This window comes from Mastigoproctus giganteus, chromosome 10, assembly GCF_048544385.1.
Source record: "Mastigoproctus giganteus isolate SK-2022 chromosome 10, ASM4854438v1, whole genome shotgun sequence".
In the NCBI taxonomy this organism is placed as follows: Eukaryota; Metazoa; Arthropoda; class Arachnida; order Uropygi; family Thelyphonidae; genus Mastigoproctus; species Mastigoproctus giganteus.
Window position 1 is genome coordinate 172393777 of NC_143584.1, and position 25728 is coordinate 172419504.

The window sequence follows — 25728 nt, forward strand, 5'->3', positions numbered from 1 at the left end:
AATTTACTTAGAGTTGAGAGAAGGGCTATAGGACGGTATGAGTCTGGTTGGTCAGATTGCTTAGCAGGATGTTTTAAGATCAGCTTCAGGTTGGCTGTCTTCCAGTGTGTTGGATATTTCCCTGCTTGTAGGCAGGTGTTAAAGAGATAGAGGAGGAGTTCAGACTCATATTCCACAGTCTTTTTGAGTATCTCTAGTTCTATCAAGTCTGGGCTAGGGCATCTTTTATTCCTAATTTTCAATGCCGCGGTCCGTAGCTCATCCATAGTGAAAGGATGCTCCTACCGTTGCGTTGTGTAATTTTGATTTGCATCACATATTTCCTGCTGCTTAGGCAGCATTAGTGTAGGTGGTTCCTGGAATATTACATTTAGAATATTGGTGGTGGACTCCCTCCATGTCTTCGTTATTGTGCGTTGCGGCGTCTTTGTGGCATTGTTCACTTACTGCAGGGCATGTGGACATGTGTATATGTAAAGGGCGGCTCCTAGAACGTTTGTTCAACTCCGCCTCATATCTCTGTTAAGAATACTATCACTACAGATGGGCCTTACTGCAGGGCAGAGTGGAATAATATTAATAACAACTTATTACAAGCGGATTGGAATTTCTTATTTCAAAATAAACCTGATCGACCCCAGAACACCCGCAGTGAATATTTAACTAATCAGTTTATTGAAATGTCCGCTCTATTCTGGATGAAAACTTACCAAATAAAAGAATAAATAATCAAACTTACTATTATGGTTTAATAGTAAATTAAAACAAATTCTTCGCCAAAAAAAATTTTTTTTTTTTTCAAAATTTTTCTGAACTAAGGAACAATGTTATACAACTTATTACTTGATCCCGAAGCAATTTTAATACTCAGATAATTAAAAATCTGAAAGGAAAAAACCACTCCAAATTATTTTGGAAATACGTCAACACACTTAAATGTAGAACAACCTATTTTCTGTACTCAATTTATTTAACAAATATTAATCAAATAGTTTGTAACCCTCAACAAATGGCAGATCTTATTTGCAGACTATTTCGCAGACCTGATCTCTCATCATTCACGACTTATTCCAGATGAATCCCCCACCTTCAACTCCTTTGAAATATTATCTACCATCCATATCGTGGATAACGATATCCAAAAAGCTGTAATCGCCTTAAAAAACAGACGACGTACTGGGCTCTGATCTGATCCCCTTAATGGTTTGGAAAAAAATTAACTTCCTCTAATCTCTATATTACGCTATATTTTTAATAAATCAATTCAAGGAGCAGTTTATCCCTTCCATTTCAAAAGGGCATTTATTACTCTCATTCAAAAAAAAAAAATTCAAAAATGAGATTGCAAAATACCATCCCATTGCTAAATAACATATCGAAAATATTTGACTGAATTATTCAGAAAAATGTATCCCACTTTATTAACCCTATATTATCGGAAAATCTACATGGGCTTCGACTTGGGAGATCGTGATGACCAACCTCTTCTCTTGTAAACATGTCTCTACTGAGCTAGATAAAGGGGAGCGCGGTTGATGTCATTTACATCGATCTATCCAGGGCTTTTGACTCGATGGATCATGCCTTCTTAAAACAAAAGCTAATTGCTAACCCTCTGTTAACTTGGTTAATGGATTATATAAAAGATAGAGTATACCAAATTAATTTATCTGGTACGCTCTCCAAGGATATTACATTTCGTACTGGAGTACCGCAAGGCTATTCTTTGGGGCTACTTTTATTTAATATTTATGTCAATGACCCTACAAAAATTAACTATCCTCAATACATTAAAATTCTTTTATACACGGATGATATTACTTTTTTTGTACCTCTAATAATTTAGAACAAGGCCATTCATTAAAAATTGCTCTAAATAAATTCAGTATTTGGATGCATCAAAATAAAACACTGACAAATGCAACCTACTTACATTCAAAGACCCTGAAAGTTAAAACGTCTTATATTCTTATACCGTAGATAATAAAATAATGAATAGCATTACAAATGTAAACTATTTAGGAATTATATTCACATATAATGAGTCCTTCCAAAATCACATCAATCATATTAAATCGGAAACATATAAAAATATAGGACTTATTAGGATATTAGCTGCAGGCTTAAGAAACTATGAACTAACTAAAATCATATTCTGTCGTCTGATCCTTCCTCCATTAGAATTTGCTTGTTCAGTTTGGAATCTGAACTCCGCAGCGTTAAAAGAAAAAACTTGAAAAAATACACACCAGAATGATAAAATATATGTTGAAACAGAACCTTGCTTTACTTACAGATATAGCTTATACCTAACCTACTTAAATAAATATCGCCTCAAACCTTTCTCAACTAGACGAAAAACCCATGGACTCAAATTCATTTATAGAGTAATCAGTGCACATCCATTAATATTTATTTATTATTCAATATAGCAATCAGTGTTCCAAAATATCATACACGTAAACATACCGTATTTAAATTAAAATTCAGAACAGAGTATGGAAGACTTTCTCCGTTTATACCCTTCTGCCCCGGGTGTAACGCTTCTTTTAAACCGTGATTTCTAACTCGCGCTCTGACATGTGGAAACCAGCGACTTCCCTTAAAGTTGGTCCCATCTATAGGGCTAACTGTTTTGCACCCCAGACCCATGCACACACACGCATGCGGATTGGCGGTTAGCTGAATACGGAAAACTGATATATTACAGTATTACGTGAGTTTTCTGTATTCAGCTTTGGTTAGCAAGCGATTTCAAATAAGCATTAGCATCTTTGATTATTACTTTATCTTAATCGAAGAAATTACTGCTCATTCCGTTATATAAAGTCTTAATATACAGTTGGTGAGACAGTCTTAATCAGCCGTATAAATTAGGATATTTAATACATTTTCATAATTGAACAAATTTGATTTTTTATAAAAGATCATGAAAATCAAAACTTTTGTATAGATTTAAACTCAGTTATATAAACGTTCTCATTAAATAAATTTTCTGCTTATTACACTCCGGGATGACCAAACGGTCAGAGGAGTTCACAAGATAGATAGAATACAAGAAACAGCACCGTATTCAGTAGTCACGGGCTTGAACCCCGGTCACTCAAGGCACGTGTACTTATGCACCCGCGCGCCTGACCACTAGGCTACGGCGGCCGTATTATGAGTATACAAATGATGTATACTCATAATACGGTGTATTTAATTCATGTCGAACTTCATGCAGACCCTCTTAGCTAGCCCAGTGGGTATAAATGCTCTTCCTCCTCAATTCCTTTTCCACATGTAACCTGTTCTGGTTGCATATGGAAAAGGCGCGAGTTCGGATCCCATCTCCAGAGGAGGAATTTTTTACCGTCTTTTTTTTTTTACACTTATGACCATATTAATCCATCTCGGGGGAGGATCACATTTTTTCCTCCCAGAAACTCAGATTTGTCATCCTGCGAAACATACAAACGACTAGAACAGAGGCAATTTGCAGATATTCAAGGCCGTACTTTCTTATATTACTTATATGCAAATGGCAATCATAACTCCTTCTTCCCCTTCATCCCTCCTTATCTTTCCTGTACATATTGCATTCTCCATAATGAAATTCCTTGTCCCTTGTCTGGCATGTGTCTCACTTAGCCCAAAAACCTTCCATCCTGGTTTTTAAAACTGTTCGTGTTCGACGGTAATAAAAATTGAATCTAAGCCATTGAATTCAAGATTAAAAAACATACAGAGTGAAAGAGCAGTGAGAGTAACAACTAACTAAACACAACAGCTGTGTGTTGACTTTATTAAAATAACGTAATTAATTATTTACATTCCTGTCTTTTCTTTAATATGTTTCTACCTTTCCTAATATGGGATCTGGATTCTACCATTTGCAGAATGCAGAATACAGATTCCATCCAAAGGCCTGCTTGGCATAGATGAAAGCAAACAAGTATTTTCCACCTTCTGATTATCTATTGAAGTATAGTCTTTCCTCCCATTTCAACAGAGTTCATTTCATGGTTTTGTTTTTAAATAAACACTCATAAAGTCATCGTCACTAGCGAATTCTACTTTTTATTGTAATGTTAAATCGGAACATCTACTTGACATTAGATGCAGCCTGGACAGTTTTTACTATTGAACTTTATTCGGTCTCTTCAGTAAGATCAAAATGTTATTGCGTTTCCACTATGCAATTCGATTATATAGTAACGAGAAATATATTTATTTATTATAAACCTACATTTGAGGTGTATAAGACCTTGAATGGGTTGAGCAAGCTGAATGCTGATGGGATTCTTCTTCCTCTTGCTCAGATTAAGAACCTGAGGGGGCACAGATTCAATTTGAAGAAAGACAGTTGTAGAATAAATGTGCGGAAATTTACTTTTAACCAGCGGGTAGTTGATTGGTGGAACAGACTTCCATCTTTTGTTGTTGTTGTGGAAGTTGATAGTCTAAATAAATTTAAGGCTGAGCTGGACAGGATTTGGAACGATTGAAGGGGTGAAATGGGAGGGTTTTTTTTTTCTTTTTTGGCTGATGCTGCATAAGCTTGCTTTCTTGCAACATATGCCTCTACTAATGCTAATTTAGTAATATACCATTTAGGAGTGGACGAATCAATACTTTGTCATTATACAGGATGTTTTTAAAAGTCTCCAAACCCCATATCGCATTGCATATATCTCTAGTTGTACTTGTGGGAGCAACATGTACATTAAGTGACGTGTACACAAATAAAAAATCTTAAGCTTACCGAGCATTTTGCGCATCCGAAGTAACTCACACAGTAAAAAAACGTACGGAACTGTAAACGAACGAAAACACACACACACACACACACACACACACACACACACACACACACACACACACACACACCCCCCAGGAATGTAGTATCCTAGATTACATGTTCTTATAGGATCGACGACTTTAAGAATACCCTGTAGTTGTAAATAGGAGTTAAAAAGTGTAACAAAATTGAATAATCAGTATAAGAGAAATAAACATAATTGCACATTTAAGCAACAAAGCTCTTTTCTTTCTACTATTTGGCATAGTCAATCTAATATAGTTAGCAAAAGAAAAATAAAAAGAATGAATGAATAGGAATCTTATAGATAACTGGTCGAAGCTCACTGAAATGAGTAACTGCTTCTAAGATTATCTGGATCACCGCAACAAAACTGACAATCCGCGTGCCGATAACTGAGAATTGAATGCACTTGTATTCACTCAACTGTTCTGGTTACAAAGCCCAATTATTTCTGTAGTGTCCTGTATGTCCAGCGTCTTCTGTCTGTACATCTAGTGCGCCCATGCGAATTCTTGTCGCAAATAATACAACTTTTCGCCAAACATTTGCGACTAAAAATGGTTTCATAGAGGAGGGTAGACCCTGTGGACTATGTTTTAAGTTTTTAGTTTTACTAATGGTTGTGTGAATTGAAGTGTGTTGTGAAAGCAAAAACAATTTAGTATGTTTATTAAAGTAGCATAATGATGCAAGAAAACGAGCTTATTCTGATTGTGTCAAAAAAAAAAAAAAAAAAACACATTATTTAGTTAGGGAAGGACGTTATTGGTTGTTTTCCATTAAGATTATTACTATAATTAATACCGCTCATATACCACGTGAAATTAATAATATAGTTTATTAAGCTAATCGCCTAAATCACTATACAATTTAAGGTAACGTTTCAGGCATCTCACCGATACCCATCATCAGACAATGCTGCCGTCAGACTCCTCTTGCCGATGCTCCCAGAAATCCGTATGCACTTCAGGTTTCTGGGAGCATCGGCAAGAGGAGTCAGCATGGTGTGATGATGAGTATCGGTAAGATGCCTGAAACGTCACCTTAAATTGTATAGTGATTTAGGCGATTAGCTTAATAAACTATTATTAATGTCGCATGGTATATGAGTGGTATTAATTATAGCAATAAACTCATATTTTTACCATATTCAAAAAGTGCCTATTGAGTTCCACCATGAATTTTGCCAAACTGTCTGCTTCGCCTACCCTATCAGGCAACTTATTCCAACGTTTTGTCCAAAGGTAAATTTCATAAGATGTAGCCTGTTTTTATTCCCTAAGATATGATTACAAATTTCTTGAGGTAAAATTCAATTTAAATTATTTAGTTTTAATATTACGTATTATTTAATACTCGTATAATAGGGAAAGACTGAACTTGAAGAAACCAGCATTATTTCGTCAGTATTGAAAAGGAGATAATTTCGGTGTACAAAAAAAAAATATTTTTTGTACAAGAAAACTGATTTTTTTTAAAACAAAAAATATTATTTTTAAAATTTCCACTTTCTCATGAGAACATAAAAATTCATTTCAAATTAAACACTATATTTTAAAAAAATAAATTTTAAAAATTTAAGTAATTTTGTATTTTTAAAAAGATTGGGTTGATAAATTAACCAAATGAAATTGAAATTAATAATAAAATATTAATGAAATTGAAACTAATAATAAAAATAATACTGAAATTAAACTTGAAGAAATCATCATTACTTTGAAAATGGCGTTGAATTTCTAAGGAACTTGCACACATGAAATCACCCTGGAGCTGTAAAGGAAAGCCGGAACTACAGAAGATATTTACCTACATCGTGGGGTCTTACTCTTCACCTTGAACGAGAGTGATATAGATAGAGCTAGAGAGAGAGAGGTCCAAGTATTCCAAACAAATACTTTTCCCCTCAACTAGTCTGTTTCTATACACGAAACAAACATTAGGCGGGGGGAACCTCTCTAGAAGAACCTTTAGGGGATAGTGGGATGAAAGGAGGTGTCTCAGTGCTGTTGGTACGAGGGAAAAATAAGGGTTTGGGTGTCTAGATTATATTTAAATGGCCAAACTCCTCTCTCCTCGAGGGTACAGGGGACTGACAAGTGTTACTAAACGACTAGAATTCCATCCTGTCTAGACAGTCGATTCCGACTCGCAGTCTGGACACTCTAGACGCCAAAATCGAGTGAGGGGAGACACTTCTATGTTTGTTCGTGGGAATGACTGAGGATCGGGAATGATTGAAAAACAACCAGTTCCATGGGTAACTCTGGAATTTTTTGAATTGATGCAGTTTTTGTGTTTAAATTTGGACAAGTTATTTTTTTGGAACCAAACGTGTTTATGTAGATATTTATAACGGATTAAATGAAGTTATAAAATTATCAAATTGGCCCATTGTATTTATCACACGCATCTTTAAAATTCACATCTCTAAACTTCATGCTTTATATTTTTAAATGAATAAATGTTCGATAAATAATTCTGTGTTCGCCACTTGGAATTTTGACTTTGCTTTTACGAAGTAAATAATTAAAAAAAAAAAAAAAAACTTCTTTTTTCCCAAAAGAAATATAAATAATAAGAAAAGAAAAAATAGTGGAATACACAGAGATCGTTCACTAGGTAATCCATTAAGACTTCTTTCCCTTTGCATACTGTTTTCAGTTTCTGCGGTAAAAAAATTTAATAGAATATATACATCAAGCGTTGCAATTTGCTACGATATGAGTTGATAAAGGCTAGTTTATGTTCACAGATAAAAGAAGAGGTGAACCCTACGTCTCTGCTTCAGGACGGATGACTCGGGTCGCTTTGAAAATCTTAACTAACATTTCCGCATTACCGAGAATAAACACACTCCACAATTTCCAATATTACAATAACAACGAAAGGCATGTCGGAAGAACTGTCTCCTTGCCGCTCGGCTTTCTGTAGCCTATACTTCTGTGGGTGTTCTAAATGAATTTTTATTTTATTTTTTCCTTAATCAAATATTCATTCTGTTTTACTGGTATTAGATACCAGTAAAACAGAATGAATCGTGTTTGTATTACTTCTGACAAATGCAGTAACATATTTGTTATTGGCTATGTGGTGCTGTTCTTCAATTAAGATAATCGCCATCCAATCACAGTTAAGTAAATGGTTTCTGATTACCTTAGATGATTTCGAACTCATCGACCTAATAACTTTTCCTTTTGTTCACTTCCTTAACTTTTGTTCTCTAGAAACAATCTTTTTCTGTGTATCTTCTTGAAAATTGAAATTACAGAAATTCAAGTCCGGCAACAAGGTTCTCCTAGATTCCCAACCCCCAGTCCATTCAAGATAAAACTTTCGTGCTTTGGGTTCGCCATGCAATCGTATCGTATTTGCTTTGATATTAGCATCACTGTGATCTAAAATATTAAAAGATTTAAAGTATTCTATAAATCGAAATTTCTTATTTCTGATATTTACAGTGTCTCTTTTCTTAGATGATACTTTTATAGTAGTTTTTCGCCTTGCCTTTAGTATTGTATAATTGAATTTTATAGTTTCAGCAATTTTAGTTTCATTCTGTTAGACTTTTCTTCTAGACACAAATACTATTGTTATGTACTATAGTGGTTGAAATATTAAGAGAAATAATTATAAAATTTTTATAGGCACAGAATGCCAATAAAACAAACGTACAAGCATTGCTACTTCTCTCTATAATCTCCTTTATCTGAACATAATTTCCAACTTTTCTTCTAACTCCCGAGTACATTTTTGGAAGAAGCGCTGTGGTTGTTGAAACCAAACTGCATAGCTTCGAAGTCTTCCTTGTTAATTTGAAAATTTTTATTGCCTACGAATTAAACATTCGAACGAATGATAATATTTGTACTTCTGACAGATAATGGAAAAGTGTGAATGTTTTCCATTATCTGCCTGAAGTACTACATATTAAATCCAAAATATCAACACATTTCACTTTATTTTGGACTTGAACTGTGTTCTAAGGTCGATTTTCTGTTTACTGGATAAAAAACCGAGTTTCCGGGAGAAAAAAACCATGATACCCTCGCATGGTACCGAATAACTCCGCCATGTTGTGAAAAAGACCTGTAAAAATTTCTCCACTCATCGACGGGACTCGAACTCAGGTCTTTCTCACCCGGGGTGTGGAGGACGGCGATCCTACCAAGGGCATACAAGACGTTCTCACTCTTAAAACTTAGCGCGCGCTTGCTTACACACAGCTATTCACTGCATGAGTACAGTATACAGTAGTTGAAATTCAGTGAAGGATTGGAAAGTGCTGCCTCCAAAGGCTTCGCCTGATGTCCATCTAATCTTAAAAGGGCGGCTGTCTGCAATGTGATGTGTAGAATAAGATGTAAGTCAGCGTCGTTGCTTGGTTTCTCCTAATGAGAATATTTGTTTTGTTAGAGTTGATGAGAGCATTAGTCTTCGAAAGAGAGACAGATGTGTACACTTTGTTTTACCCTTCTCAGGGTAAATAGATAATCTGTTAAATCCCTTCATGGAGTTTACTCGAAATGTGATCCAGAGTGGCCATGCTTTGCAATGTGTATCTGATAAGGAGCAAGTTGGCTTCTTTTGCGACAGAGGTTTGGAGAGGCTATTTCAAGTGCATGGAACAAATACATGCGGAGTTTTATTTTATACAGAATATAATATTATCGATTCTGCTGTAGGCAGTCAAAGAGGGGCAGAGATGAAGGGCATTAAAATCAGGTGTCTGGTAGAAAAAAGTTTGTTTAAAATTTGTTTAAATTTAATTATTGTAATTTTTAAATCTTATTTCAGTAATTTTTGTATAACTTATTTAAGTAATTTTGTGGAATTAACTTTTACAATATTTTATAAATTTAATCCTTAATTTTTCTAAAGTATGCTGCTAAGTTAAATACTTTCCAGTAACTTCGGTAGCTTAAATTTGACTCCATTAGTGAATAAACTCCATTTAACTCCATTAATGAATAAACTCCATTTATCTCCATTAGTGAATAAATATTTAAATATTTAACTCCATTAGTGAATAAAGTTTTTCTTGTCAATGGTTTAGTTTCTGTGATACTTTGGTAACTTAAATTCTGTAATATACTGTAAATTTAAATTTTGTAATTTTCTTAAGTTCAAACTTTACTTGAATAATGGTTGTTACAAGATCCACTTTCAATACAAAGTCTAAGGACATCATGAGAAGGACATCATTATTATATTGGAAACTCTTTAATTGCAAGTACTGATTCGTTCAAGGATTTAGGTGTCCGATTTCGATCTGACCTTCATCCCTCTTCCCACGTTGATCATGTAATATCTCAGACTTCTAAACTTCTTGGATTAATCAAGCGTTCTTCCTCTGTTTTCAAGAGTGACAAAGTTATAATTCTTCTCTACAAACAGCTTATACTTCCCATTTTTGATTATTGTGATATCTGGCCCCCACAACAGGAATATCTTTCTCACAGACTTGAGAGAATTCAAATCAATTAAATTCATTAAATTGTTATGCTATCAAAATCACATTGCCTTTCACCGTCGAAATTATCGAGCTCTTTGTGGTCGCTTCAGAATCATTCCTCTTCACTCTAGACGACAACTCCATTGGTCTCTTTTTGTTTACATTATCATAAACTCTGTCATCGATTCCCCATCTTTTCTTGAACAAATACCTCTCATTATACCCCGTTTGAATTCTCGTTATAAAATTAATTTCTCACTGCCTGTTCCTCGTACTCATCACTTACTTGGTAGTCGTCTGTTTCGTTTCCTTCAGGTAATGAATTATTACAATATTGATTTTACTCTTAATCCATCTGTCTATAAGAATTTGCTCCTTACTCTGTTTTCTTAATGTAAATTTTGTATATAGTTTAATTCTAGCTCTATATTGAATACTACTGTTTTGTATTTTATGTAATTCCTAGCGTTCTCACCTTTATTTAGGGTCTGTGTGCCCTGTGTGTGAGAAACGTGTATATAAATAAATAAATAAATTTGAAGGTTAGTCTAGTAAACAAACCAAGCTCAACTAACAATTCTTTTCTATGCACCCGATGTAAGGAGTGTACGATCTCAAATTAAAACTTGGTGCATTACTAGAAGAATCGAGTCACTGAAATGCTTGGGTTGAGTCACTGGAATGCTTGCCCTAAAACCAAACGTAACTGGGAGTTCAAGAGCTAAAGTATCTCGTGATCCGCCCAGTGATGCACCACCCATTCAGGTTCCAGAACAGAGCAGGCAAGTGCATACTGCTCTTTTTGAAGGAGATTTAGTTTTATTGGGAGATTCTACTGTCAGGAAAACGGATAGATGGACCATAACCAGGGTTTGTTTGGAGCAAGAACTGATGATGTTACTAACAGATTATCAGATTTTAAAGGGGGGGGGGAGTAAAGAGATCATCATTATTCATGTGGGCACTAGCATTATTAAAGGAACACGACCTGACGATTTGTTGGATAAATATAGGACGATGTTGAAAAATTGCCGCGAGCTAGATCAGAATGTGCATGTGCCTGCAACTATGCCCAGACATAATATTAGGGTTATATGTTGAAAGCCTTTTGGATTAACTCTAGAATTGAGGGCGTCTGCAAGGCTCAAGGGGGAAATTTTATCAGCGTGGCCACCACTTGTAGGTGGAAGGAATTTATTTTGTAGAGACGGTATTCATTTCGACAGAAATGGTGCATTTAGGATACCTTAGGGTTCAGGGAAACTGCCAATTGGGGGAAGGTGATGAAGAAGAGTAAATTTATAAGCGTTTATCTGAAGAAGAACAAGAACTTTTTATTGTATGCACAAGGCACATCGTCATACACAACACCCTTCACTGCCACAAGCCAGGGATTTACATGAAAGGATAACATAACACAACGAATTATATTTATAGTTCTTATATTAATGAATTATATTTTTATAATTATAGTTATAGTTCATTATGTACAATGAACTATAACATAACACAATAGAACGATTTATATTTGGAATCAGACTGTTAGATAAGAAGAGAAACACATGGATTAGGCAGCAAACTCAAGTAAAGGACATTCTTATCAAAACTAAAGAACGAAAATGGTCTTGGGCAGGACACATAGCTCGAAGACATGATGACAGATGGACTAAGAAAATAACAGAATGGTACTCAAGAGGAGCTAGAAGAAAACCTGGAAGACAACGGCGGAGATAGATAGATGAAATTCATGAGTTTGTGGGTAGTAAATGGATGGCCATTGCACAAAACAGAAGGAACTGGAAAGTTGCTGGAGAGGCCTTCATCCTGCAGTGGATTGAAAATGGCTGATGATGATGATGATGATGATGATGATGAACACAATGAATAAGGCTGAGAGGAAAAAAAACAAAAAAGCAGTGTTACGACTAATTAGACAACCATATGATTACAGATTAGAGCACAAAAATTGACACATTGGGGAGTAAAATTATTTTATAGGGAGAAGTCCTTTTTTTTGTGCAGTAAGTCATCTGAGCAGGTGCAGAAAGGTTGGAACACTGGAGTGATGGATCCATGGCAATGATGGAGAGGTCCTTGGGATCAGGTTCTAATACCCTTTGATGTGGATCTGAGAAGGACGTCGATGGAGTAAGTCCTGCCTATATTTTTTATCGACTACGAACTTGTAGAGGTCGCCGCCCAGGAAGTGTATTTAATGCAGCATTTGCACATATAACTTTAACCGGTTTGGGATGGCTTGAATTACTGGGTTGGCCCTAAAGCTTGGGACTGGGAGCCCAGAAGTCTGTTTCGAAAATAATGCCAACTATCATTTTGACAGTAAAGACGAATTTTCTCCCCTGAATGATGGCAGGAAGACGTCTGATGTTAAGAGCCGCCGCCATCAGGGTGGTCCTGGTGCAGGGGGAATCGGAAATTTCCATGTGTACTACATTTCAACAGCCAGAATTCTCCTTGGAAAATCTGCCTAAGATGCGTCGGAGCAGTTGAAGTTCAGACTTCGGCTACATAGAGAATGACGAGATATACACAGGTCTTAATATATCTGCACCCAACAGCTTGGTCACGGACGTGCGAAAGCATCTACCCGAGTCGGCAGAACTTTATTTGCAAGTGGTCTATGTGTCGTAGAAAGGAGAGCTTTTGATCAAAAATAACACCCAAATCGGTATGTTGTTATAGAGCAGAAATCATGAATCCTCAAAAAATACATGGCAACATTGTTGGGCTCTGTTTGAGTGAGAATGTCAGCTGTTCCGACTTTTCAGGATTGATGTGAAGACAAATCGGAGATGAAGGCCTCCAGATTCTGGATTTTCTGTAGAATTAAGGCATTGATATACTCCGCAGTGTGTCCAGGATTAATTGAGTGAACAGTTTTATGCCATCAGCAAAAGGTGATGATGTCAGTTCGGCCCTTCACAAAAGGCACAAGATCGGCTAAGAACAAGGTACTAGACAGGACCCCGCTTTGTGGGAAGAATCTAGCCTAGGGTGGCAACTGATTCACATGAGAGAGAAGATAAAGCTAGGCAAACAAGCCTAAACTTCAAGACGTACGTAAGGATAGTAAACTATTGAAGAATACTTAATCTTAACTGTGTCTACAGTATTGTCAGTAGTGTTATCAACCAATGGGTAAAGTTTGGACTCCTAGTTAGGACAAATAATGCTGATATTATTTGATATTAATGCTAATATTATTTGGGGCTAACAGAAACCGCAATCAGCTAACGTTATCCCCAATTTCAGCGTGGCGCCACATTGAAATTGGGGATGACGGTTTCCATTATGCTATGCATAATGCATTTAGGAAAATTTGGGAAGACAGCAGGGTTGGTGGGGCCATGCTTCTTATCAAAAACACCTTGATCACGAAAAAGAACCTTTGCTGAGTCTGAAGTTACGTCTGCCAGCATAGAAACGGTATGGTGCGTGTTAGTTGGATGCAAAGGTATAATGAGAATGGAAGTAATTTACAGACTAGAAGGTTGTGAAGAGTATGACGAGAGTCTCTATATGCAAATGGAATGGGCAAGCAAGTGTGAATGTCATATTACGGGTGACTTCAATGCGCCCCTAATCGATTGGAATAAGTGGAAGGGAAACTCACCATGGAGGACAAAATTTTTAAATAAACAAGGTGATTATTATTTGTACCAGCATATTAGGGAAAATACCAGGGGTAAGAATATTCTTGACTTCATCATTATTCATGAATCAGATGGCATCGCAGGGCTTAAAGTATAGGAACCATTTGCAGGTAGTGATCACGGAGTCGTTCAGTGAAAGATGAAGAAAGATTTTGCAGTAGTTAAAGGTAAAGGCACAGGTGTTATAATTTCAGAAAAGGGGACTACGGCAGATTAAGGCGCTACATGGCATCTATTAATTGGGCGGATTGCAGCGAGAGGGAGAGTACATTAGAATCATGGAATACCATCAAAGCAATAATCAAAGAAGCCATGTTCGCATATATATATATCATTGAGAAAATACAGCAAGAGGAGGATTCTAGGAAGGATGAAAACGGAGCTGGTTAGTCTAATAGAGAATAAAATGACAGAATGGGAGAGTTAAAGAGCGATGAAAAGTACTGAAGCCTACAAAAGTTACAAGTTTATCTGTAATAGTACCATAGATAAGGTTAGGGAAGCCAAGGTTGAGTACTAGAAAGCAGTGGCTAAGAGTGCAAAGAACGAGGACAAGGATTTTCACATAGGCATTTGAATACAAAGAAGAAGAAAATAAATCGGAGTGGACCCTTGTGCACTGTATGTGGAAAGTCTTAGATAACCCAGCTGATGTTTCTGCTGAATTGGATAGGAATTTTGCACCGGTCTTTACTTTCAGCTTTACGCTGAAGAGATGCTGTGCAAGTGAGTCTGACCCATATGAAAGCAGCGATTTCGAAATTGCTGATTATTAGAAACACTTTTTGAACCTTAAAGCAAGTGTGGCTTTGAAGTTATTGAACCATTGAAGTTAATTCTGAGGACATATTTGTACTCGGGAGAGATTCCTTTGGATTGGAGAATTGCCAAAATATAGTCAATAGCTAAAGGTGGTTCTAAAAGTAAAGTTGGTAACTACAAACCAGTTAGCCTGGCTTCAGTAATAGGGAAAATCTTAGAGGCAGTGAGTCAGAGTGAAATCCAGAGACATTTAGATAGCAGTGGCATTTTGAAGAGCACAGAGTACGGTTTTGTTAAGGAAAAATCATGTTTAACATGGTAAGCTATTTTGACACAGTTACTTGTGAGCTAAGTGTAGGATGACTCATTTCCTCGTGAGAGATTACCATATAAGCTGGAACATGTTGGGATTACTGTAAAGATTCTAAGGTAGATTTCAGGTTAGCTGCAGGGAAGAAGACAGCGGGTTGTGATTAATGGATATTTTTCAGATTGGTGTAATGTCAGCAGTGGGATCTCCCAACGATCTGTTCTTGGACCACTGGTGTTTCTGATTTTCATAAAAGTTATCGACGAAGGATAAAGGCGTGATATAAAAATTTGCAGGACGTAAAGATTATGAGAGTCAATAATCAGTGGCAAGCACTGATAATTGACTCTCATAATTTGAAGAGGCTTCCAGAATGGTGAAAAAATTGGCAACTATGTTTTAGTGCAGCAGGGTCTTTTACTTGGGAAATAACAACCCGAAAATAACTTATACTTGGTGGGTCGAATTAAAGATAGTAAACGAAGAAAGGGACCTGGAACTTACGATACGAGCAGATATTAAATTTTCTGAGCAGGGTAAATAGGCGACCAGGAAAGCCTGTGGTGTCCTGTCGATGATTCATCGAACAACGTCTTACAGAGATAGGGAAGTCATAATCCAACTGTACAAGGTTTTGTAAGTCACATATGGAACACGGTATTTTGGAAAGGTTCAAAGAAGGGCAAAATTGATTGGCAGAGTTGCGGACCGTATGAGGAAAGATTTCGATTATGTGGCTACAGAGTTTGGCAACCAGGTACTTCAGAGAGGACCTGATTGATGATATAAGGCGCTCTGAGAGTCGTTATTAAAGTGAATTAAGGCGGAATTTTCACTGTTATAAAGAAGTCCAGAACTAAGGGCCGTAAATTTAAATTATTGAATATTCAAACCAGATTGTAAGAAGTTTTCTTTTATCCAGCGAGTTGTTGATTACTGGAACAAGTTGCCTTCGCAAGTAGTTGAGGCTGACAGCTTGAAGAAATTCAAAGGTCAATTAGATAGTTACCCGAAAAGGGAACGCATAATTTGTATTTTCTTATCTATTTTTTTTTTTTTCGACGTCAGCAAGCCTGTGGATCGCTTGCACTCTACGTCTTTTTTTTTTTTTTTTTCCTCGCCTTTTTCCCATTATTATGTGGGGTCAGCGTTTTTATTGTTTTGGCATGCAATTTTTACGGCCGGATGCCCTTCCTGACGCCAACCCTCACCCTTTATTCGGACTGGGAATATGCGGTGGTCATTCCCTGATCTGCCGCATCCTCCGTATTTGGTGGGTACAGGCTCGAACCCCGTTCTAATCAAGAAGCGTGTGCTATGCACTACCGCTCCTGCCCACCTGGCTACGGAGGCGCCAGGTGGGCGCCTACGCTTGCGCTCTACGACTAATACTACTAATATTAACAATAAATTTTAAATATATTATTAATTTATGTCTTTCTAACCCTAAGCACATCTTTAATTCAACTTTACGATTTCATATTCTGCGTAAAAACTTTATAGAGTATTTCAGATGTCGGCTTTTACATCCTTATATATGGTATGTATTGCGAACGAATAAAATAAATAAATTTAGTGCATAAGAACACAAGTTGATCTGTTAATATATCAACATATTTATTAAAATATAACATTACATGAAGGCAGAACTCCGCCTTACCACAAGTACATAATTTTCTATCAAACGAACTCAGCAGATGCAGTTTGAGTCTCAGGTCACGCTTACTTAACAGAAAAAACAAGCCCACCGCAAGCACAGGTTAATCTTAATCTTATAGTTGACATTTAGACCTGAGAAATAAAACGATCTGTCTTTCCCTTTTCTTGACCGATGTCGTCGCAGTTGCGAAACTTTCATAAATTGACACATATACCTCCAATGGAATATTCCTTTTTGTAGTGTATAATCCTTCAATAACTTGATATAGTAATAAATATTAACAGCCTTCTGTTCTGAAAAAGAAAATTAAACGAAGATGGCACCTTTTGCATACCAGATTCTTTCGGCCTCCGAGCCATTGAAGTTTTTTGTTATATTTTCACGACCTGTACCGATTTCGATAAACATGCAGCATTATGTTGATCTTTGTAAGTCTGGTATAAATCTCCATGTTCACGTTTTCATTGGATTGTGTGTGTGTGTGTGGATGTTAAATGCTAAGGTAATTGAGACCACGAGGTGTAAGTATAGTGTCTGTAATTGTTTGTATTCTTCGGTGGATTTCTTGTTTTTTGCAACGAAAACAAGAACTAATCACATTCATTTTTTTAAAAATTGTATTCTTAACTATTAGTTACAATGGTGCGACCAGGAATACTGTATGATACAAGAAAAGGTTATTTATTTTTATCATCACACTGAGTTCTATCAGCGTCTAAAACTGTCCTGAATTATCGCACATTTTCTTGATTTTTATTACCTTGAGCAATACCATTGCTATTAATATCGGTATTATATCAGTATAGAAAAGGCATTGCCTTTATGCAAGCCTTTATACTGAGAGCGTCAATTACTCAGTAATGGTCGTTAAACAAATGATTAAAGAGTTGTTTTCATCTTTGTACTTATACTGTCCGGTGATTTTCAAGCAAGACACATCCATAAATAAATATTATCTCATTCATTGTACCATCTGATCCTACTTAGCAACGTGCAGTTCACTTATGGCTAGTGCTGAGCTTCCCATATTCGGTCAGTTTAACTTTTCTAATTCGATTACATAATTTCAGTTCTCCGAGAAAAAAGCAGAAACCATGTAGTAACGTTAAAACTGTTTCAACCCTTGGCTAAAACATTGACCAATTAAATATGGATTACATTTAGAAAGTTGTATATCCGTTTTATTAGCTAGCCCAAAACGTCTAGCAAGCAGCACCACACTAGCTATCTACTTGCAACTTTTTGCATCACATTGAGTTCCTCCCAGTTGACACAATGGCTCGAAGTTATTGGGATCCTCTATCGTTCTTCCATACTAAAGAGTCTAATAAAATTCCACAAGAGACTAGCATATATACTGAAGAATTGTAGTATACATGATCACATTAAAGATAGCCATTGCCAAAGGTATATGATACATACTGATTCGTTGAGCGTTTTACAGGCTGTAATACCCCTCGTGCAGTCCTGTCCCGGATTCGGCATATGCCTTTTTTCTCTCATTGAATCAGAATTTGACAAAATTCAAATTATTATATTAGGGCCACCCCGTAATTTCTTACATATACCCGTATGTGTTGTCTGTAAATTGCGTGTGTTCTCTAGTCGGCCCTAATATAATGTTTTGTCCTGTTTTGCTGGACGAAAAAACCCAATTTTTGGAGGAAAAACCTTGCTACGTACGCCTGAGACCGACTAACTCAGCCACGGAATGAAAAATGCCCATTAACGTTCCTTGCTTCATCTACGGTATTCGAACTCCGGCCTTTTCCACCCGGTGTGGGGAGGACGGTGACGTTACCACTGTGCTACCGCGCAGACATCAGAATTTGACAAAGTGTGCGTTATGTACAGGCCAGCGGAAAACAAGCTTTTAGCTTTTGGGAACGTGAACGTTACTTCAGGGATAAATTTCTTTGTAATTGCTCCCTTAGTGGATGTCGTCCATCTGTCCTGCCAGGTTTGCTGCAGGTGAGCGGGAAGTCACCTTTTCTCTGTCTTGCGATTGATTGCTGGGTTGGTGGTGAATCCAATGGTGGTAGTGGAGATTCCTTTGGACAGAAGATACAACATTCCGCATCTAATTATTTCAAGATCTAGAGGGAGAACTCCAGCGAGGACTTGGAGAGCAGGAGTGCTCACCGTGCAGCAGGCTCTGGTGATGGCAAGTAGTATTGCTCTTTGAATGGTGGCTAAGTTTTTCTGATTTGTGACAATAGTTTCCCGATGATACCAGACCCCTGCAGCATATGAGATGGCTGGAATAAAGACTGCTTTGTAAAACAGGGCTAGGGTATGTCGGTTTAGACCCCAATCCCTGCGGGTGACCCTTGCCGCTAATGCTGTGTAATTTCTTATCTTCTTTTGGATATACTGTAGGTGTGGGAGGAAGGACAGTTTTGAGTCCAGGATTACACCAAGGTGCTTAAGCTGGGTTTGGTGCTTGATGGTTGTGGCATTGATCTTAATCTGCGGTGGTCTGGTTGAGCTTAGGTTCCCTTTCAGGAGGATGCTGGAGGTTTTCTCAGCCGAGATTATCAAGTTGTGCTGGGTAGCTCACTCCTGGAGGAGCCAGAGTGCTCGGTTAGCAGAAATTTCAAGCTGGGCTCTTGAACTGCCAAGCACGGAAAGGATCAAGTCGTCTGCATAGGCTTGGGACTTAACATGCCCAAGATCTTGATTTAGGAACTCATCCAGGACCATGTTCCAGAAAGTTGGTCCTAGGACTGAGCCCTGTGGGCATCCCCTGTGGATCTTTCTGATCATCCTGTAGTAAGGAGTCACTACATTGACAGATCTGTCACATAGATAGCTTTTAATGCAGGAGTAGAGATTTTGAGGAATCTGTGCTTGCCTGAGCCTGCCAAGGACGCTCGCCCACCAAAGTGAGTCGAACGCCCCGGCGAAGTCGACTGCAATTACAAGGAAGTATTTTTCAGGTGTGGATTGAGCAGATGTTATCAGGTTATTTAGTGCGTCTACTGTCCAGCGCCCCTGACGGAATACATACTGGTTGTTGGCCTGTAGATTTCTGTTTGTATAATACTTGTGAATTTTGAAAAAGATTAGTCTCTCAAGGAGTTTGCTGAGAACAGTTAGGAGGGCGATTGGTCTGTATGATGTTGGCTGTTATGGCGGTTTATTCGGATTCTTGAGAAAAAGTCGAAGATTAGCTCTCTTCCAATCAAATGGAAAGGATCCTTTTGCCAGACAGTGGTTGAAAAGGTTCAGCAGTAAGTATAGCTTGTAATCTGCTACTTTTTTGACAATTTCGGGCTCCCGAAGGTCAGGACCTGGGCATTTTCTGTCCTTGAGTTTCAATACTACTCGATGAAGTTCCTCCAGGGTGAAGGTCTCTTCGGTTTCCTGCGTTGTGTAGCACTCATTGGAGGTACACAGTTGGGCTTGTATTGGTGTGAGGTTAGAGATTGGTGGCTGGAAAATGATATTGAGTATATTATTAATTGACTGCTCCCAGGTAGTGGGTATTGTGCCTTGTGGTGTGAGAGTGGTTCTCAGAACCTCTCCCCTGGGCAGTTTATTGGTGGTAATTTTATATACCTCCCCCCAAGGGTTGGCATTCCCAGTCGATGCCACCAGATGCTCCCAAGATGTCCTTTTTCTTTGGAGGATTAGAGCTGTATAGGTGTTCCTGGCTATTCTATATTGTTGTCTCAAGACCTCCACCTCTGGCTGCGGCCATGATCTCCTTGCTCTTCGAAAAGCTTTCTTTTTATTATTTACCTCTCTGCGGAGACGCTGCAGCTCTGGGGACCACCAGGGAACAGCGCTGGAGAGCTGATTTTTTCGTTTAAAGGCTGTGGTACAAGCGTTTGTAATGACCGTGGTAACAGTTCTCTGGTGCACTTCTGGATCCAGCAAGTTACAGTCCTCCGCCGGGAGTTGCATGACAGAGATGTCCAGAGCTGCTATGAAGTTGTCCCAGTTAGCATTTTCTATTTTAAATCTGTTTTTGACATCTGCTTCTGATGGATCCCAAGCCACATTAGGATTAGGGGAGAATTAGCTGATGCCGCAGCAAAATCAACCATTCCCCTGAATAGCCATTGCCTTTCGATCCGCTATACAGACTACAGGCAAATGATGCCAACCAAATTATACTCCCAATGGCAAGTTGTTCTTGCTCTGCTCCGCATAGGTGACAGTCATCTAATACACTCCTTTTTGTGAGGACGGATGACCCACCTATTTGTAAGAATTGCGAAACTGTTTTAGCTATTTATAATGTTTTTATTGAATGTCCTACATTTAGGTATGTACACTTTTTATGTTTTACCACTTTTAATAATCTGACTGAACCGTTTACACTCAGCTGGATTTTAGATGAGAGAGACAATATGTCTGACATATTTAATTTTCTACATTTTATTAATCTATACGCAAGGTTTAAATTCATGCTTTTATATTTTGTTATTTAACTGTATTTTCACCATAGTACTCTATGTATATCTTAGGACAACATATTTACCTTTTGACGTGGTAGCCTGTTGATAGATTACTAAACATATTCAGTACTTTTTTTATTTTTGATTTGGCGAATTATAGCCTAAGCAGCGGCGAGTTTTTTCATGGTTCCTGCTGGCATGTTTTTTTCTATTTAATGAAAACGTCAAACACGAAAGGATAAGTAGAAGAGATCAGTGAGGAAGAGTAAAAGTTCTGTGAGTTTGGAGTTGGACAGTAAATGGATGTTGACCGGTTGTGGCACGTGTTCGAAGTAGTTTGAAAAGAAGTGGAGGAATTACAGATTACAATTCAGAAGAAAGAGCCCATGGAAGTATCTTCAGAAAAAGCATGCGGAAGAAACTGGTCGTCTATGAGACAGAGTGGAGAGGCATCGTAAGAGATTGGTCACTAATTTACCAAACTGCTTTCTTTTGAATAGAGTCTAGAAACTTAAAAGAGAGAATGAGGTTTTGGGACACCACATCAGATGTGGAAATAATATTCCCTGGTAAGAAGAATTTGAGATTTATACAGAGCCAGTAATTGTTCAGAAGTAAACGAATGTATGAGCTAAAAAGTATACTCAGTTATTTTACGCAGAGAATGTGATGCAGATATGCTAAGAGAGATGATCCTCAATATAAATATATGATCTTATCTAGAAATCTGAGTTGCCATTGAAGATGGCAACTTAGATTTCTAAATAAGATCATATATTTATATTAGAGCGGTTACACTTTCTTGTGAGAAAAAAAAGACAGAACCGAGCTTTAGAAGGATTAAATGAACTAAAGTTTCTTCGCCCCATTGGAGTGTTTCCTGAAGATCGGCATTTAAGGAATTGGTAATGGATATTCGAGAAGTTGAAGCTGTGTATGCAGAGCAAGGTTTTTCAAACAAATAGGCGGAATGTAGTTTCATGTCATTAGCAAAACTATGGATAGGATTTCGATTCAGTGAGTTGGCAATCCATAAGATGGGAGCTTGTTTTGAAGATATGCCAAACACGATCAAAAGCCACTGCTATGACTGAGCGATGCATATGCGAACGCGCCTAATGAGTGGTTCAGTTGTAGTAAAGCGCTATAATAGCAATGCCGATCTACATTTTACTGAACTCGAAATTGTATTCGGATGTCATATTCGAAGTTCTCATGTTAAATTACACAAGGACGTTATATTTCATTTAAAAATTTATTTGCATAATTTACCCAGTTACATCTAGACATTTATGATATGCTAGAGTTGCTGAAATGGCTGCTGCGGCTTAAGAATACAAACAGTTAAAGAAAGCGCCTACTTCGATTAGAGCTTCTCTGTCTATCTTTTTCTCAGATGAGGAGATGGATCCAGTTACCCATAAATCAGGTGAAGGGGTGACGTACCCGGTAATAGACTTGTACAGAGCTCCACATATTTGAGAGAGGAATTGTGACTTATTTAATAGTTTCACACTATTAAATTCTAATGCGAATCAGAGGAATTGAAAATAAAAAGGGGGTATTTTGATGAATATACACCACATAAAGCCAGTGAAGCGTTTAATGCCCTTTAGATTGCTGCTAAACTGGCTGAATCGCAAGAATTGGATGAGAACAAAATTACGTGTTTGATGTAAATACGGAATCTTGAAAAGAGAGAAAAAAGTACGGATTGTTCGAAGCAGCAGAAACACTGGCAATTTTTGTTAAGCTGTATAAGCGTTCACCGTATGTAATGCATAAATAAGAAATTGAAATTGTCGTAATTTTCTCTCAGTATTTTTTTCTTGCTTTCTGTTTTATATGTAGAGTGCATTTAGGATGGATTGTTGGAAATACCCTTAGTCCAAGTATCATAACTGGGAGTCTAGTGTACTTTCATGTCAATTTTTGTTTTTGTTTGTATCAATTATTTTGCAAACTATCGTACTCTTTCCAACTCTAACATTTTGACACTCGTGTTTAAGAAGAAGAAGAAGAAGAAGAAGAAGAAGAAGGGGGTATTTTGACGATTTATACAGTTATATCTGATTATTGTGTAATATTCAATGAATATTACACACTAATTATATATTAATGCCGGAATATTACATATTACGACGAAAAAACTCAAACAATAGCTATTTGCGGAGCCGAGAAACTGCATAACAGTGCATTAGGCGGTTCTTGTACCTTTGTGCATTTATTTGATTTGTAAAGTCTGTATTACCTATACATCGCTGCTCTACATAAGACAACATGTCTACATACATCTTCGTCTTAGCCCGTCAGCACAATACCCCCGTCTGCTACTGTTTTGGATAGGTCTGGGTTCGATTCCCGTCTACTGAAGGAATTTCTAAAGGCCTCCTCAATCGAGGCTGTAGTTGACTGATTTAAGGCGGAGGGAGTAGGGTTTCCCCCCGTCAGTTTACTGAGGATTTAAGCCCTCGGTACGTTAATGTCAATATTTATTTATAAGTGTATGTAATAAAATGCAATTTTTCAACTCTGTGCCACATTGGAAAACAAACTCCTTTGCTCTGTTCAGCAGTATCCTCTGGTCAGTTGGCTGTTTCTTAACTTATGATTATGAATAATTTAAAGAAGCCATAAATATTGTCATCGTTTATGTCATGGTTTAAGAAAATAAGACTTAAAGTGCAATGCGATGTTTGTGGAACGAATTTTTCTAATGATCATGAGAGTTCGTCTGTTTTCAGTATCAATAAACAAAGCTGCAAGTTTTTTAACTATTTTTTTGGCTTGCCACTTTTAAGGATCTAGATTTTTCACTTAAAAAATCGGATATGTGGTTTTAACGCGGCCGCGTTATGGGAAGTGTTCTTGTTGGGCCGCAGAAAATCCTGCCACTTTTAATTTTCAATAAAGATGATTAAAAAGGCAACTCAGGTGGATTTGCAAAGTTTAATATTTTTAAATAAAAAACAATATAGGAAAGGTTCATTGTTCTGTTTTCTTTCCACCACTTACGGAGAGTGAACACTGATTAACTACATAATGTAACCGGAAGAACAGTGTTACTAAGAGCAGTATAACACTAGCTACAGGGCCAGTATTTTGGACATCTCCTAACGCTAGGTGTACACGCATTTCGACACAAATGTTTTCATAGTCCTAGAAACGATAACAGTATGTCTTATCATTTCAGTATTCATGAATAACTGACGAAGGTGAAAGAAGGTTACAACTCTTGATCACTAAAATCAGATATGGCTTCGTCATTCCGGGTAGAAACCTCATTCAAGGCTGATAGCTGTGTAGGCCCGGTGAAGTTTGGGTGGTCCATTGATCGTCTGTACGCATCAGATACTAGGGTCAACCGGATCTGATTTACAACCGTCGACGAGGGGCTGTTCCAAGTTACATTCACTGTTGAGTAAGCGATCTTTCGGCCCTTTCTTCTACTCTTTTCCCATGCAGCCCGCGTCTCTAACTACTTTAGGAGCTGGCGGGAAACACAGACTTGATTAAGAAGGGCACACCTGGATGGCGGGACTATCAAACGCTGTCTACCCCTTGTTTTCAACGAGGGGATGAGTTAAGAGATGAAGAGATTGGACACACCCTGTCCACGTGCACTGTAGCTTTCTCTCTCCCCCCTCTCCCCCATCTTCCCTAGTTTACCTTTCTCGCTGTCCACTTGAATCGCGGCTCTTTGACGGGACGTTGTGCCCTGAGACTGTATCAGTCGAGACTACCGAACAGGTTTTATGTGTGACGAAACTTCTCTGGTTCAATTCAGACTATCTTCAAAGCTAAGGAAGGAAATGAGCATGTCATTAATAAACACGGTACTAGACATAAGCATGACCATTACATCCTGTCAACCAGACGTGGTCCAGTCCAGAAGTATTAGCAGAATGGATGTTCTGATAAGTGGGTCATGATCCGAAATTTCAAAACAATGCTGGCATGGGAAATTTTGGCACGTAAATTTTTACTAGTCCTCAAAAAAAAGTCCTCATAATAACTAAAATAAGAATGAATGTTACTGTGTTTATACAAGCGCTTTATTTTTAATATTCACTTTTACTGATATGAAGTTACTTTATGTTTGAGTTTTATTAATTTGACTTATACATCTGTAAATATTTTATGCATTAGCAGCATCTATTTGAACTGTATGTGAATGTAAGTCATTGGACAGTAATTGAGTAAATTTCAAATCCAGTATTTTCTGTACGCTTTAACAAAGCGTACGGAAACTATGGTGTTTTTATTTGTGTAATGGTGCGCTTCTGACGTAACTGTAATATTGTCTATTGTCAGCATATCTATGTTGCCGTATCAATATATATATATATAATTCTCTGTTGGTACAGGAAAATTTGCACACTTAATGACCAATTTAAGAGTTACGACCTTAGAGTTAAATTAATACAAATAATTCTGTTGAGCTGTGATCTGACTAATCAATAACGGAGAAGAAACAACTACTGATTTAAAATTCAATTTCCCACTGAAAGACTTGAAATGTCCTGGATACCCTTCTATATATTCTATTTAAGTCTCCAGTAAGACTCCATTTCCTAGGCCGTAGTCTATCCATGGATAAAGTCTTAGTGGGAATTTTATTACTCGTCTTTTAGAATTCTAATTTTGAACTAATAAA